Source organism: Anomaloglossus baeobatrachus, chromosome 2, assembly GCF_048569485.1.
Source record: "Anomaloglossus baeobatrachus isolate aAnoBae1 chromosome 2, aAnoBae1.hap1, whole genome shotgun sequence".
In the NCBI taxonomy this organism is placed as follows: Eukaryota; Metazoa; Chordata; class Amphibia; order Anura; family Aromobatidae; genus Anomaloglossus; species Anomaloglossus baeobatrachus.
Window position 1 is genome coordinate 46,238,236 of NC_134354.1, and position 15,000 is coordinate 46,253,235.

Sequence of the window (15,000 nt, forward strand, 5' to 3'; positions counted from 1 at the left end):
TGCAGCCCATTAATCCAACTCTAGACTCACTACTCCCTGGCCTCAACAATCTACCAATCCCTTCACTGGCTTCCCATTGCCCAAAGACTCCAGTGCAAAACACTAACAATGACATACAAAGTCATCCACAACCTGTCTCCTCCATACATCTGTGACCTAGTCTGCAGATACCTACCTGCACGCAACCTCAGTTCCTCACAAGATCTCCTTCTCTACTCCTCTCTTATCTCCTCTTCCCACAATCGCGTGCCTCCCCCATACTCTGGAACGCTCTACCCCAGGATATCAGGCTCTCACCTACCATGGAAAGCTTTAAAAGAAACCTGAAGACTCACCTCTTCAGACAAGCCAACAACCTACAATAACCCTCAGACCAGTACACCACTGCGCAACCAGCTCTGTCCTCACCTACTGTATCTTCAACCATCCCCTGTAGACTGAGTCCTCGTGAGCAGGGTCCTCTCCTCATGTCCCAGTCTGTTTTTGTAATGTTCATGATTATTGTACCTTTTTTAGGTCTACCCTTTTCACTTGTAAAGTGCCATGGAATAAATGGTGCCATCATAATTTGTTAGCAAAGACCTTATGTTTATAGAGGGGGGAGGTGGAGACAGTCAGTCAACTGGCATCTCATGTGTATGGACGGCTCTTTGGTGAAGGACCAAACTTGTCCCCAACAAGGGCAAGTATTAGACTTCAAGATCTAATACTCAATTTCTCCTGCGGAGGCGCTGTTGAGAAATGACGTTCTTGATTCCAAGTTTCTCCAAGCGTTATGGAACTTCGCAGTACAATGTTCGGTCATTAGCTTTTAGAGATTGTACAAAAAGAAGGCACCTCTTATTTGACACCAAACATCATAGTTTGACAGTTTTAGGATCTAAAATTCTACACAATTTTTTTTGACTGGTCACAAGAGCACATAAACCAGACACTGGAACCTCCTTCAGAAGTTCTTTATATTTTCACACATGATGGAAAGACCACTTTAAAAAGTCTGAAGAGCAATTAACAGGTTCCCGTGAATTTACTGTACCATTTCCACATCATTAAAATGTGTTTGCTTAAGAAGCTTCCCTAAGTAAAAAAAAAAATAATAAAATTGTAAGTACTTGTGAAATTCCAGATGTTCTTTATAATTTTGTCTTTCTGGATAGAAGGGGAAAAAAATTGTAACGGGAGGAAAATGAGAACAATCATATCATGATGAAACAATTTCATGGGCCAAAGTCAGAGGACCGCTGCAATCTGAATGGTTTTCTTAGTAATTATCGTTGCCTGGTATTCCGTAATAACCCTTCTTATGCCTCATCTGAAGACCTTGTGAGAGAAACGCGCTAATCATCCAAGAAAATGAGCAATGTGTTGTCATGTGGCAAGATCTGTTGGAGACACATATCACCGTCTCATTACTGGAGCTTGGAGTCTGAGTGACAGAATCCTCTCCTTTTGTGTTGGGAGACACCAGCTCTTGTCTTTGATGCTATCCGCGATCTAGTGTAGATTTAAGTCATTGACTGATAAATTGCTGTGTTATCTCAAGAGTACAGGGCACCCCATAGAGGACAATGCATTTTACATACCAAGAAAAGGGATCTCCAGCATTAATTGGTAATCTGCATCACAGACGAGGCATTAGGACTAAGCAGTAAAAAGATTTTGGGTACTGATAGCTTTATAGGGATGTAGCAGGGTAAAGTTGATCATCATAAATGACTAAGCATTGTTTTATAGTTTTTAAGGTTGAATCTAGTAGTCCATCGAGTCCTAGTTGGTCAATCGGTAGTCCATCGAGTAGTAGGTAGTCCATAGAGTTCAACCCATAGCCTAACATGTGATCTATGTGTATTATGACCCCAATGCAGACTAAAGCTATGTGCACACGGTGCGTTTTTCGCGGCGTTTTTGCGCGTTTTTCGGGTGCGTTTTTGGCCTCAAAACTGCATGACTTTGCTTCCCCAGCAAAGTCTATGAGTTTTCATTTTTGCTGTCCCCACACAGCGTTTTTTTTCAGCTGCGTTTTTGTGGTGACCACAAAAACGCAGCATGTCAATTATTCCCGCGTTTTTCACTGCGCTTTTCATCCATTGAGTTCAATGGGATGTTGAAAGACGCAATGAGAAACGCAAATAGCTGCGTTTTGGTGCGTTTCTAAGACCAAAAACGCAGCTATAAACGCAGGAGGTGGGTAGTAAAGTGACGTGTACAGGAAGAGGATTCCTTCTGTCAGTATAGACAGAAGCGTGAATCCTCCCGGTACCGTCACCGCCGCTTCCATCTCCCGTCCTGTGCATGTCAGCTGCCGTGCGGCGCCATGTACAGGCAGGAGATGGAAGCGGCTGCGAAAACAAAAGTTAACAGTAGAAAAAAAAAAAAAAAAAAAAAAAAAGTTATACTCACCTGTCTGCAGGGTCCCGGTGCCATGCCCGCTCCCAGCTCCTCTCACGGTATCGCCACCCCCGCTCCGGCTGTGTGCAGACGGCCGGGAAACCTCCGGCTCCGATGGATGCAGGACCTGGCGATGGATCACCTGATGCAGTCACCTGACGCATCAGGTGATCGTAAGTATCGCGATGGCGCGGGCGCCCGGCCGGTATCAGCGGATGCGTCAGGAGACTTCATCCCTGATAACCGGCAGCTGCTGCAGCGATCGGACAGGATCAGACTCCCGCCCCATCGCTGCAGGAGCTGCCGGTATTCAGCACATAAGTGAGTATTATTTTTTTTTTTTTTTGCGCTGATGCATCAGCTGATTGTATAAAAGTCGTTTATACAATCAGCTGCTGTGTCATGTGATTCAGGCACTTGATCCTGACACATCATCTGATCGCTTTGCCTTCCAGCAAACCGATCAGATGATATTGGATCCAGATTGGACGGCGCGGGACCCTGACCCAGGATTACTGCGGAGGGGGGCTTCTTTATTTCAATAAAGATGGAGTCACTAATTGTGTTGTGTTTTATTTCTAATAAAAATATTTTTCTGTGTGTTATGTTTTTTTTTTATCTTTACTAGAAATTCATGGTGGCCATGTCTAATATTGGCGTGACACCATGAATTTCGGGCTTAGGGCTAGCTGATAATATACAGCTAACCCTAACTCCATTATTACCCGGCTAGCCACCCGTCACCAGGGCAGCCGGAAGAGTTGGATACAGCGCCAGAAGATGGCGCTTCTATGAAAGCGCCATTTTCTGGGGTGGCTGCGGGACTGCAATTCACAGCGGGGGTGCCCAGAAAGCATGGGCACCCTGCACTGTGGATTCCAATCCCCAGCTGCCTAGTTGTACCCGGCTGGACTCAAAAATTGGGCGAAGCCCACGTCTTTTTTTTTTTAAATTATTTCATGAAATTCATGAAATAATTTAAAAAAAAAAGGGCTTCCCTATATTTTTGGTTCCCAGCTGGGTACAAATAGGCAGCTGGGGGTTGGGGGCAGCCCGTACCTGCCTGCTGTACCCGGCTAGCATACAAAAATATGGCGAAGCCCATGTCATTTTTTTTTTGGGGGGGGGGCAAAGAAATCCTGCATACAGTCCTGGAAGGAGGATGCTGAGCCTTGTAGTTCGACAGCTGCTGTCTGCTCTCCTGCATACACTATTGGATGGAGGATGCTGAGCCTTGTAGTTCGACAGCTGCTGTCTGCTCTCCTGCATACACTATTGGATCGAGGATGCTGAGACTTGTAGTTCTGCAGCTGTCTGCTCTTCTGCATACACTAGTGGAGAATGAAGAACACATTGAAGAAGGAAATGACATCAGACCTTTTTTTGTTTTGTTCACTGATAAAAAACACATAAAGACGCAGTGAGCAAAAACGCAGCAAAACGCAGCAAAAAACGCGTGCGTTTTTTGCCGCGTTTTTTCGACGCAGGTGCGTTTTTGTGCGTTTTTCGCGGCCAAAAACGCACAAAAACGCAGCGTCAAAAAAACGCAGCGTGTGCACATAGCCTAAAGTTAGCTGTATGGGGATCAGAACACCCATCTAACCCATGTTGAAATAGGTTTGGCACGATGGAAATCCAATGGCCGATCCTTCTGCTTTAAGGGAGATAAGTCACTGCCAATGACTCTCTCAAATGGCGCAAAGGTAAGTTCAGCCGAATTGAGCGTTCCTGTAACAGGGAGGATAGGAAGCTCATCTATACGAGATTTCCATAAAGTAGTAGGAAATTGTTTACAAGTGCATTTAGATGGACAAAAATTGGCGATGCTTCCTACGATGCTGGTGCCCAATCAGCCTTTGTAAAAGCTCCTTCGTTGGGTGATCGAATAGCTTATGGTGGCATAAAAATTATTAAAATCGGCAGTACGTGTAAACAAAAGATGTGCTGCCGATCACATGATGCTGTGTAGGGACAAAAAGAGCAATTTAGCAGCCATTCTGTTCCCACCGGTACTTCTAGGCTCATGTAAATAGGACAGTAAAGGAGCGCCGATTGAATTGTATATAGACTATAGGGACTCGTTGACGTGAATAAACCCAAATAGGCCTTCCTAGTGATTCATGATCATACTTGCAACATGTCTATGGACAAACCTAAGGAAATCAAGTCCGATCTTTTACCATAAGGGAGGTCCTTTTGGGTCAAGAAATTAAGAAAACTAAACCTTGGTTTACGCAAGCCAACCGGTGGCTGAAAATTACCGTCGATTGACAACGCTTTCAGCACAATGGTCATTTAGTAGCCAGTTTATGCAGACTGATCAGGACACATAGGATGCCATGGTTCTCGGCAGCACAGGTCTCATTTTGATGGGGCTTTGTGCTGCAGAGCAGAATGAACCATCAAGCATTTTGCTAGTTCTCGAGATGATTGACCGCTTATGTACATTGCAGGATTATCGGGAAAGAAGCGTTTAGGACCGGTCACGATAAGCATGCTGTGCAAATGCACCTTAAGGATGACAGATTGGATGTTCCATAAGGAAGCTCTTCTCCCGTACACTCAGCATAGAAGTTGGAATCCATAGAAGGTAGACAGCTTCCTCAGACTGAAATCATCCCAAAAGTCTTCTTTGTTCTCTTCTAATAACTAAGAAGGCGGTTCCATGGAAATCCGAACAATAAAATCAAAAAGTTGAGCACCAGTAGAATATTTTCTAGTTGCTTTGGCTACATGGGAGAAGCCGAGACACCTTCAGAAGTAATTCTGCAACAAAAACACTGCACCAAGAGGCCAAAAATGGAATTTCAGGTACGAAAAAAGTTGCTTAAGTCCTAGAACAGCTGTGAGTGTAATCAATGTGACAGAACACAGTCTAGGCATAATGGATCACAGATATTTCTTCAACCATTCCTTTCATGTTATTTCTCGGGCAACTGTGTTCCTGTCACACTGTCGTAACACGCTGGAGCATTCCAGGAGCACCAAGGAACAAGGATGCCTTGTTTATATGGCAAGGGAAATACAGGAGACCTGAGGTTATAACCTTTGCTTTCTAAGATCCACATTAAGGCGTCCTGGTGACCTTTTGCATTTAATAGTATGGTACCAAAGTGGTCACTAAGAAGAGACAATACACAACACGACGCAACTGTAGATTCTTGTCCACTTCATGCACAATTACAAATACAATTGTAAAATGTAATGAAAATGTGTTTATTAACTAAAAAGTGTAATTGTAACCTATTGGGTCATGTTCTAGTCAGATAATCCTATTTAAATCAAGAGAAAATTGCTACATAGAATAGGATCCAAGTTGCAAACAACACATTTTTCACTGGACATTTTTTAAATTTTTGGAAGTGATAAAGTGACGAGAACCATTTGCTGAGGTGCCATCACCGGGACCAAGAGGGCAGTGATGATTGATGATGCACATTAGGTAGCTGTTAGCCAAATTATTGCTTGTCCGACAGCCATTTCTCCCAAATCCCCATATAAAAGAACGCTCAGCTAGACTGATCACTCCCATCTTGTGACAGTCACTGCCAAATTCCATGTTCTCCAAGAGATTAGCTGCAGAAAGGGAAGCCTCGGCCGCCCAAAGGGTGGGGGGGTGGGGGGTGGTTAGAGGCCTCGGCCGCCCAAAGGAAGGGGGGGGAGGGGAAGCCTCGGCCGCCCAAAGGGGGAGAAGCCTCGGCAGCTTAAAGGGGGGGGGGGGAAGAAGCCTCGGCCGCCCAAACTGGGGGGGGGGGGAAGAAGCCTCGGCCGCCCAAACGGGGGGGAAGCCTCGGCCGCCCAAAGGGGGAGAAGCCTCGGCCGCCCAAACTGGGGGGGGGGGGAAGAAGCCTCGGCCGCCCAAACGGGGGGGAAGCCTCGGCCGCCCAAACGGGGGGGAAGCCTCAGCCGCCCAAACGGGGGGGGGAAGCCTCAGCCGCCCAAACGGGGGGGGGGAAGCCTCAGCCGCCCAAACGGGGGGGGGGAAGCCTCAGCCGCCCAAACGGGGGGGGGGAAGCCTCAGCCGCCCAAACGGGGGGGGGGAAGCCTCAGCCGCCCAAACGGGGGGGGGGAAGCCTCAGCCGCCCAAACGGGGGGGGAAGCCTCAGCCGCCCAAACGGGGGGGGAAGCCTCGGCCACCCAAACGGGGGGGCCTCGGCCGTCAAAATTCAACCAGCCGACTGCTTCCCTCCCAAGACCTTTGTTGGGGTAGGGTGGAATGGGGGGAAGGGAGGTATAAAGACTCCCCAAAAACAAATCGTTGCCCAATCCAGCCAATGTTGGTGCCTTTAGTCAACTTTAGCCTAATGAGCATGAGGTCTATGGATTTCATTGGTTCATTATGATGAACGCTCAACTTTTTTTTTTTTTAACCAAGTGGTTTAAAAAGACATCAAAATCTCTTTAATTCCCCATCAATTGATTGGGAAGGATTACCTATTGTGGCTGGAAGGGGGGGATGGGGATGGGGGGGGGGGGGGGGGGAGAGAATTAGGAAAATGTTCTATTGGTTTTATATAACTTTTTTTATATCTTTTTAATCTTGTAAAGTTTCACATTTGTTTAGCTTAGCATTGGAAACGAGTGCTGGATTATCAGAGTATCTATACTGGATTTAAGTGGTATCACTATACAATGTACAGGAGCTAAAAATTAAGAAAAAAAGAAACAATGCTCCGAAAACAAAATGTATAATAAAATTTATATTATATTTTTATATTTTATAATATATATTAGTGAAAACATTCAACCCCCTCCTCTTCCAGTATATAAACTATGTAGTTACAGTTTCGCAGAGTCGAGCTCTACCAGCCGAGAAGAAACCTTGTCCAGAGCAACGAAGGGGGATGGGAAGGAAAAATTCCAAACAAAGATGCACTACAAGAGGAAGAGCTGCTGCAGAGACCCCGGCAGAGGTCACCTCCAACAAGACGAGGATTCAAACTATGACTAATCGACCCAGTCTGTAATATAATACTCCGATAGCAGGAAAACTGGAAATAAAAGCTCACGGTATTGTATGACCTATGGAGTGATAGGCATGAGAAGAAAGTAGTGCAAACAAGGCGTGATCAAATCACGGAGTGTAAAAACAAAAAATAACAAAAACACAATAGTAAAGCACAATAGTCAAAAGGTAGAATATAAACAAAGTAAAAAGCAAAAAAATAAAAAAAGGCAAAAAAAATTTGGAGAAATATCAATTCACGTCAAGACGCAACGTAACCATTTCTTATAGTTTCTAGCACATGTACGTGTCACCACTTTCGTGTGTGAAAGTAAGTGCCGTGTGTATTGTTTTTGCAACACCAAGATTTTTAATCTCATTTGGAAAAAAAAAAAAAAAAAATAATATTCAGTCCAGCCAATTTAAACAGATATTCATCCAAAGACTAAACAAACCACAAATTATGGCTCACACAACGTTGCGCAGTGACGTCCAGGGATTTCCTGACATTTCTAGATAACCATCAGATATGGATTGGATTCACCAAATTGTGGACATTGGAGTAATGAAGATTGACCAAGAAACCGGACCCTGCGATTTTTTGGCTTCTGCGTTTGGTCACCACCTGTGGCTCCTCTCCAGCAAAACTTCAGGCTGTCTGGTCATGTTGGGATTTTTAATTTGGCCACCAGTTGACGTTCACGGTTTTACAGTCTCATCGGTTATAATGACCACCCATACTATGAGACCATAATCCATTAAAATCGAAAATCCTGTAATCGCGAACATTTCCCTTCACTATAGGGAGAAACTTAAAGAAAAATGAGGCCAATGGAGATAACCGACACCATGGCAGGATGCACAATTGCCACCTTGAGCTGTTACAGGAAACCTCAAGACAAAAATCTGCACAACAACATAAAAAAAGCAAACAAGATGAGAAGAACCAAGTCCGGAACGTCTTCAAAAACTTAAGTTTTCGACGTGAGAGCTGAACTGAAAATCTGCTCCAAAACCAAACCAAAAAGCTTTTGGGACGGTACGACCAAGCTAAACCATTGGGACGGTACGACATAGCCTAATATAATAACACACTCGTAATGTGGAGATGCAGCAGAGCTCACGTGGTTACAGAACCATTTGCTCTCCTATAAGACGGCAGGTATCCCTTACAACAAAGCCTTCAGAAACCAAACAAATCAGCTCGGAGACAGAAGAGCGCTCAGTGTGATCATACAGATGTAGCGAGGATCCCTTTGTGCGATAAGGGGGAAAGAAAACCCCACAACAGGTATACGGTGTATATACATCTGTAGTCCAGAAAAGGACAAGTTTTCTAAAGTTCCTACTGTCCTTAGAGCCAAGACTACAGATTCTTCCCACTACACAACGATCATACACAGAGGAAAGAAAATACACCCCGGCACACGTCTCCGACAGGACACAGTGCCCAAGGATCATCGGCTCACCCATTGTGTCTCCCTTTGCACGCTTCCCCTCCTCAGCCGCTTCCACATGCTGCTCAGCCCGGCAGCCACACAAATGAGAAGCCTCCACTCAGGAGATGAATGTGTTGGCTGCCAGGCATGTGGGAGGATCACCAAGTTTCATGTGAAGATGACACAGGCCATTTTGGGCGTGTTGGGAGCCTTTTTTTCCATCTTTGTAACCTCCTTCTTCCTTTTTATCTGTTGAGCTCGCCTTTTGGTGTTTAGTCACACTACAGGAGCCCGGCTGGTGGGAACCTGTGGCCAGAGCTGACCCCATGCTGCCAATCTGATTGCCTGAAGGGGATCGCTAATGAAAGCCACAAATATGCAACTTAAAACAAAAAAAGAGCAACACAGGTAGCCGAGGAATCAAAGTGCAGCCCCCACCGCCCCCACCGGGGAGGGCAAGAAAGGAGCTCATTACGGCCACCAGGCTATGGGACAACTACTGATTTAAAACTGGGTACAGCGTAGACACTGGGAAAGTGATCAAACCCATATTTTTTTGGGACTGCAAGCTTCTTCTTGCAAACGGGTGCAACCAGTGTTGTGTAGGCGTCACAGAACTTACAATTGAACTAAACTCAGATACGAGTCTGAGTGATAGCTCTACCCTCACCTACTGTATCCTCACCTATCCCTTGTAGACTGAGCCCTCGCGGGCAGGGACCTCTCTCCTCCTGTACCGGTCTGTGTCTTGTATTGTTTATGAATATTGTACTTGTCCCTATTATGTACACCCCTTTCACATGTAAAGCGCCATGGAATTGATGCCGCTATAATAATAAATAATAATACTTGTTCTTTTGCATTATTCGTACATCTCAAAAAACACAGGCACTCAGGGGTGGAAGGATCGTGGTCGCAGGGATCGCAACTGGGCCCGGGGGGTTGGGTGGCCCACCATTCCCAGCTGGATGTGAGTCCGAGGCTGGACATCCAGCTGAAATGCATCGTGGTGCAGAGACTCGCCGGGTCCCTGTACTGCAATACACCCTGCCGGCCAAACAGAAGCCGTCAGCTTTCATTTGCATCCCAGTGACAGAGCGGCGCATGAAAATGATGTCATGCATTGCAATAGACAGACACCAATGAACGCTACCGGCCACTGTGTGCTAGTTACACAGGAGAACGCTGCACGACGTGGCAGCCAGAGACTGAATACAATGTTGTTTTTTTGCATGAAACAGAACAAACATTTATCAGGATGGGGACATATATACCAAGAGAGGGACAGTATATACACCAGGATGGACCCAGAAGGGGGGATAGTATATGCCAAGATGGACCGGGGAAAGCGGGGGGGTGGGGGTGGGACGACGACATACAAGCACGATGGGGGGGTGGAAATGGAACATACATGCCAGGATGGGGGACATACCCCCGCCTCTCCTCCCTCCTGTTCCTCTTTGGGCTTCTCCTGCCTTTTTCTTCTCCCTGCTTTTTTTTTGCGTTATCCTTGTTATGGTACGATTACTTAAATGTGTACTGCCATGGAAGTTTAAAAATTGTTTATTTACTGAGGAACTTGTACTTTTGCCTTGGATTACCTTGATGGTTTAACTGTTAAGACATTACTTCCTGCTCTATAACTGTTATTGATACTGCAAATTGTATTTTTCTGCTTTGTGGGTTTTTTTCTTCTATTCTGGCACGTTCAGTGACTTGTGATTATATTATTTCATTATTGAATGTTGAGAAAAACAAAAAAAAAAAAAAGATGCGATGAGTCGGCAAGAGAGTGCACTGTCAGTGTGCATGATAACGACCAGCCCCGGATACAGATATAACATGACGCCTTGTTTCAGGGTGCAGAAAGCAGGTGCAATAGTAACCACGGCCCCAGTCCCCTGTTTACTTTCCATTTGAGCATCCCAGCATGGGGATACTCAAGCAAAATGTCATCAGAATTGGGGAGGGGGGGGCGGAAGATAAGGGAGGGACAGAGAACAGTAGATAATTTATATATTAGAAAAGTGATTGGATTATTACATTAGACAATTAGGATTAAATTCAACTTTGGTTTCAGTTCACCCTTTTAGGGCCCATGACCAACCTCTATCTAGCAGGTCTAGTCTAGCTGTGGTCTTATGTGGCCGTAATTTAGTGTATAAGTGGGGTTTACTAGGCTGACTACACGGCATTTATGGCAGCATGAGGTATCTTGGCTCAAGTAATTATTTGCTAAGTAACTAATTTTTCCAAAAAAATGTTTTCACGTATTCTTGGCAGTAATGCAGATTCCTATTCCAATGTTCACCATCTACAACTTTGTTTTTTTTTTCTCTTTCCCTTTACTTGAGTGCAACTGCTATTTTAGATATAGCACATTTAATACAGACCTGTAGGAACACCATGTGTTGGCATGATGTCCCATATGCCTCTTAAAAAGGTACTTCATTATCCTGATGCCACCATGACTATTTGCGGGCAGGGACCTCTCTCCTCCTGTACTAGTCTGTGCCTTGTATTGTTTATGATTATTATACTTGTCCCTATATGTGTACCCCTTTCACATGTAAAGCGCCATGGAATAAATGGTGCTATAATATACAATAATATATAATAAATAGATAATATATAATAAATACATATATAATAAAGAGATAATATACAATAGATAATATATAGATAATATATAATAGATAATATATAAATAGATTATCAATAAATGAATATATAATAAATATATAATATATAATATATATAATAAATAATAATAAATTATTATTAGATGACCATCCCAGCACTTTACCCGGCTCTTCCCGATTGCCCTGGTGCAGTGACAATCGGGGTAATAAGGGATTAATGACAGCTCACAGCTGCCACTAAGCCCTAGAATAATAAATAGGAGGCGTGTATAAGACCCCCCCCCCCATTACTAGTCTGTAATCTACAATCCAGACCCACTTCCTGACCCCATACCTAGTCATAGCCACAATAAAGACATCATGAAGAGGGTCCATATGCAAGCCTGCTCGTAGAGACTTGACTGGGTGAGAAAGACCAATAATTTCCTTACTTTAACTGTCCGCAGCTGCTGTAACCCCCCCACCCCCAAACGGCCAGTCACTTGCCATTATCTTTTGGGTTACAGAGAACCAGCACCATCTCCCCAGTAGTACCCCCTGTGGCTTACAGATATGAAGAAATTATCAACGACAGGTATCTAATATGCAGCCCATGGGCTGGATAGGTAGTGCTAAAATATAAAACATCTCATCATCCACTAATCATACCCATCAGTCAGAATGACTGGTATAAATGTGTTCTTGCACCACATGGGGCAGAGTACCCTACCGGCATACAATTCTGCAAATTATCCACATCATGGAGGTACTGTCATTGATGGGAATCAACATCACAATTAATCACACAGTTCGCAGGGACTGTCACATCATAAGTACAGGGAGGAATACTGGAAGATGCCGCCTTTTCAACACCTGGCACAGATTTGAGCTGTAATGATGCCAGCAGGGCAAACAGTCGCAGAGAATGCAAACATACGGCTGGCAGTGACCGGTAACGTGTGCATTCAGAAAACGTTAGCAGATAGCTCATTACAGCAACGGTCACTTCATTGTGAATACGCCGCAATACCAAATTACTACCTATGGACAAGGGTGGCGCCATTTCTGGACACTGATTTTTTATTTTTCCCAACTTTTAGAAAACGTTTTCAAAAAAGTTCTCCAGTATGGGAGGGGGGGGGGGGAAACCACAAGGCTAAACAATACCCAACATCTTTAACTACTTACAGTGCCTACAAGTAGTATTCAACCCCCTGCAGATTTAGCAGGTTTGATAAGATGCAAATAAGTTAGAGCCTGCAAACTTCAAACAAGAGCAGGATTTATTAACAGATGCATAAATCTTACAAACCAACAAGTTATGTTGCTCAGTTAAATTTTAATACATTTTCAACATAAAAGTGTGGGTCAATTATTATTCAACCCCTAGGTTTAATATTTTGTGGAATAACCCTTGTTTGCAATTACAGCTAATAATCATCTTTTATAAGACCTGATCAGGCCGGCACAGGTCTCTGGAGTTATCTTGGCCCACTCCTCCATGCAGATCTTCTCCAAGTTATCTAGGTTCTTTGGGTGTCTCATGTGGACTTTAATCTTGAGCTCCTTCCACAAGTTTTCAATTGGGTTAAGGTCAGGAGACTGACTAGGCCACTGCAACACCTTGATTTTTTTCCCTCTTGAACCAGGCCTTGGTTTTCTTGGCTGTGTGCTTTGGGTCGTTGTCTTGTTGGAAGATGAAATGACTACACATCTTAAGAGCTTTGATGGAGGAGCGGAGGTTCTTGGCCAAAATCTCCAGGTAGGCCGTGCTATCCATCTTCCCATGGATGCGGACCAGATGGCCAGGCCCCTTGGCTGAGAAACAGCCCCACAGCATGATGCTGCCACCACCATGCTTGACTGTAGGGATGGTATTCTTGGGGTCGTATGCAGTGCCATCCAGTCTCCAAACATCACGTGTGTGGTTGGCACCAAAGAACCTGATCTTGGTCTCATCATACCAGAGAACCTTGAACCAGTCTGTCTGAGTCCTCCAAGTGATATATGAGCAAACTGTAGACGAGCCTTGACATGACGCTTTGAAAGTAAAAGGTACCTTACGGGCTCGTCTGGAACAGAGACCATTGCGGTGGCGTACGTTACTTATGGTATTGACTGAAACCAATGTCCCCACTGCCATGAGATCTTCCCGGAGCTCCTTCCTTGTTGTCCTTGGGTTAGCCTTGACTCTTCGGACAAGCCTGGCCTCGGCACGGGTGGAAACTTTCAAAGTTTGTCCAGGCCGTGGAAGGCTATCAGTAGTTCCATAAGCTTTCCACTTCCGGATGATGCTCCCAACAGTGGAGACAGGTAGGCCCAACTCCTTGGAAAGGGTTTTGTACCCCTTGCCAGCCTTGTGACCCTCCACGATCTTGTCTCTGATGGCCTTGGAATGCTCCTTTGTCTTTCCCATGTTGACCAAGTATGAGTGCTGTTCACAAGTTTGTGGAGGGTCTTAATTAGTCAGAAAAGGCTGGAAAAAGAGATAATTAATCCAAACATGTGAAGCTCATTGTTCTTTGTGCCTGAAATACTTCTTAATACTTTAGGGGAACCAAACAGAATTCTTGTGGTTTGAGGGGTTGAATAATAAATGACCCTCTGAATAAACTTTTCACAATTTAAAAAAAAAAATAAAAAAAGAAATAACATTCTTTTTGCTGCAGTGCATTTCACACTTCCAGGCTGATCTACAGTCCAAATGTCACAATGCCAAGTTAATTCCGAATGTGTAAACCTGCTAAATCTGCAGGGGGTTGAATACTACTTGTAGGCACTGTATCTAGGTGAAAAGTCTTGCAATCAAATCTTCAGGGCCCAATCCTTCATGTGTGTGTGTTTTGGGGAAGGCTTAAGGCCACTTTACACGCTGCGATATCGGTACCAATATCGCTAGCGTGGGTACCCGCCCCCATCTGTTGTGCGACACGGGCAAATAGCTGCCTGTGGAGCACAACATCGCCCAGACCCGTCACACTACTTACCTGCCTAGCGACGTCGCTGTGACTGGCGATCCGCCTCCTTTCTAAGGGGGCTGTCCGTGCGGCGTCACAGCGACGTCACCAAATAGAAGCGGAGGGGCGGAGATGAGCGGGACGTAACATCCCGCCCACCTCCTTCCTTCCTCCTTTTCCAGTGGACGCAGGTAAGGTGAGGTTCCTCGTTCCTGCGGTGTCACACGGAGCGATGTGTGCTGCCACAGGAACGACGAACTACATAGTTACTGCAGCAGCAACGATATTCGACAATGGACCGATGAGTGATTTTGACCATTTTTGCGACAATTCAAAATCGCTCATAGGTGTCACACGCAAAGACATCGCTAAAGCGACCGGATGTGCGTCACAAAATCCATGACCCCCAATGAGTTCGCTTTAGCGATGTCGTAGCGCGTAAAGCAGCCTTTAGTCACTTTTCGTTTTCTTGTGCCTCTAGCACAATAAAAAAAAAAAAAAAATGCCCCGCTCCCCCAAAAACACCAAAATCAAGACAATAAAAAGTTGCAAATGCCATAAATTGGGCCCAAATAATGTCCTAATCATGAAGATTGGAGAACCCTAATCTGCAGATCACTGGAACCCCCATCAGATGGGGCGAGGCCGCC

At 44.9% G+C, this 15,000-nt stretch overlaps 1 protein-coding gene across 1 annotated transcript in view; it reads right to left on the bottom strand.

The window, feature by feature from the left end:
• The window catches only part of TIAM1 (TIAM Rac1 associated GEF 1), a 349,052-nt gene that overhangs the window by 204,022 nt on the left and 130,030 nt on the right, over nucleotides 1-15,000 (bottom strand).